Genomic DNA, 3,187 nt, shown 5'->3' on the forward strand with positions numbered 1-3,187 from the left:
ATGTATATATATATATATATATATACATATATATATGTGTGTGTATGTGTGTGTGTGTGTGTGTGTGTGTGTGTGTGTGTGTGTGTGTGTGTGTGTGCGCGCGTGTAAATATATGCATATATCGCTTAGCCATTGCATGACTAATAATCTGGTGTAGAACTCAATATACTTATGTTTCAGAACAAAAGTATTAGATGAATTACACACACACACACACACACACACACACACACACAAACATTCTTATTCCTTTCTGTTGAAGAGCGTAGGCTCGAAACATAAACAATCTTCATTTTCTCGAGCGTCAAACTAATACATCTGTTTGTTGTTCATACACCTGTCTTCGTCTTTTGTTTTATCTGTAAATTTCAACTATATACATACATACATACACACATACATGCATATATATATATATTACGCAGAATTGAAAATAATACTCATTTTAACAGATATATTTTAACAGATATATTTACCAAAATTACATAAAATTATCTTGAAATACTAAAGAGTAAATTTATTCAGTAAAATCGCCATTGGCTTCAGCCATGGCCTCCAGAGGACTACGGAATCCCCTGCAACTCTTCTGGACTTATTTAAGTTGGTGAATCCTGCCATAATCCTTGCCTTCAGTTCATCTTTGGTGTTACAAGGAGTTTTGTTGGTCTCTCGCTCAACTGCACCCCACACATAATAATCCAGGGGGTTGCAGTCTGAAGAGTTAGGTGGCCAAATGTTAGGGGTGATGTGGTCGCAGAAATTGTCTGACAGCCATGACTGGGTTCTTCTGCTTGTGTGGCATGGTGGAGAGTCCTGTTGCCAGACATAGGGTCTTCCAGCAGCCACCCTCTTGACCCAGGGCAGCACTACCTCTTCCAGGCACTTGATGTAGGCCACCGTGTTGAGTCTGTGGCCGTGTGGGAAGATGAATGGAGGCATAACGTCGCCATCACTAGTGACCACTCCAAACACCATGGTGTTGACTGAATGTTTGATTCTTATCACTCTCGGTACATGTCTTAAGATTGCACTGTCCTTAGATTGACACCCAAACACTCTGAAATGTTCACAGTGGAGCTTCCAGCACGAATGCCAAGCAGTACAGCTTGTCATTTCCAAATTTCTGGCGGAGTTAATTGTATCTTGGTGCTGTATTTCTGATAGACGGTGCCCAACTGACCCTACTATGCTGTGTGGTCGACAAAATGTTTATTATTTATTCCCCATTGCCCACGTTTCATTTGCTAATAGGAGCTACAAAGTTGTACATGTAGGTGAAGCGTGTAAGGTATCTCCTAGTAGAAATTTTTTATTCAGAAAATGAAATAATATTTCATTAGCAAATGAAAGTGCAATGGGGAATAAATAATAACAAACATTTTTCTAGTGTTGTGCTTTTATATAGAGTTACTTTGCAAAAAAATGTTTCTTAGAATTTTCAAATCCTGTGTATGCCTCACACAAATATAACATCTACATAAAGATTAGAAATACTGAAATAAGCCGATGCAATTCAAGAGGTCACAGCTTGGATTTCTAACCTTATCTACATATTATATATCTATATAATAATACAAATGATATGTGAGCATATGCATATATATATATATGTACATACCTACATCTACATCTATATATAGATGCATATCCGGGTACAGGATGTCAAAAAATGGACTTTTTTTTACGGACAACAAAATGAACACATAGGAAATATATTATAATGGGGGAGGCCGGCCTCCCACATTATAATATTAACTGCTCTACATCATCTTAGAATGTGCTTCTCCGAATTTATGTTTTTCTACAAACAGTATAAGCACACACACACACACACACACACACACACACACACACACATATGTAATACTTTATTTTAATCAGTGCTGCTTAATATACTTCTAATTTGTGTGTATATATATATAAAGAGAGAGACAGATACAGACCGAGAGACAAAGAGAGGGAGTGAGACATAGAGAGAGAGACAGAGAGAGACAGAGAGAGACAGAGAGAGAGAGAGAGAGAGAAAGAGAGAAAGGGAGAAATTATAATGGACATGCAAAAAGAGAAAAAAAGAATGTGAATAGAAGGAAAGAAGCAGGAAGTAGGTGAAGAAGTGGCGAACGTCGAAGCCGGAGGAAGAATGAACGATCTCCTCGTTAGGTTATCGTTTATATAATGGCAGCTGGCTGGAAAAGATGGATTGGAATAAATTCTCTATAATAGTATCCAATTTGCTGTAGATTCCTTCCTACGGACTCTGTGAAATGAGATAAGTATTCAAAGTATTTAGCAATGTTCTACACATCAAGTGCAATCGTTTGCAACAGCTGCAACAATGCATCGTCGATGCAATAATTTTAATTTCTCATACAGTAGAATGAAGTATTCCTGACGTCACTTCAACCTTGAATGTCGTCTGTTTCTGAGATTTTCTAGAATGGTTTCCCTTTCAATGCGCATGTCACTCGATTCCATGAATTGCACTTTGTTATCGCCATTTCAGTTTTAAATATTCAGGCTGTGAAAATATCTTCTTTTTGGCAATGTTTTGGAATATAAATTGGTTTCATAATGATAGCATTGAGCGAGTGTCAGCCTCATTAAACAAGAAGATATTTTCATTGAACCATATTCGTGACCAGGTTTCGGTTTTAAATACTAACTGCTTCACTTTCTTCGCTTCCTTCACGCCGTCATTGCATTTGTGAAAGACATAAATGCCAACATTTTCCATTTCCTAACGCTGTCGCAAAAAGAACAGAAAAACCATTGTATCAAAAGTTCTTTGAAACATTCTGATGAAAAACAGACCTGTTCTAGTTGCATGAAGAGGAATCTTTGTAATGTAACAGCATTAACATCAACAATAGCAGCAGCAACCGGTCGACGAGATGCTTTCTTTGAATTTTTCAATAAAAGGTCGAAATCCTGGGACTGAACGTCAACAAAATAACTCTGTGCCAAACGATCGTTACTCTAAAGACTGAAGGAAGTTACCGTCCCTTTGCCTTTCCTAGACTCCATTAACCTTTGTCTCTAAGCCTATATTTCTCTGCCTTCATTGCAAACATAAATTTAATCAATCGAATTGTATTCTGACCGTCTAAATAAAGCATATTACTCTACCTCTGGTATTTGAGTACTATTTTTCCCACATTGTTGCACATTTTATGTGCTTACTCCAGTA

The sequence above is a fragment of the Octopus bimaculoides genome, chromosome 1 (assembly GCF_001194135.2).
Source record: "Octopus bimaculoides isolate UCB-OBI-ISO-001 chromosome 1, ASM119413v2, whole genome shotgun sequence".
In the NCBI taxonomy this organism is placed as follows: domain Eukaryota; kingdom Metazoa; phylum Mollusca; class Cephalopoda; order Octopoda; family Octopodidae; genus Octopus; species Octopus bimaculoides.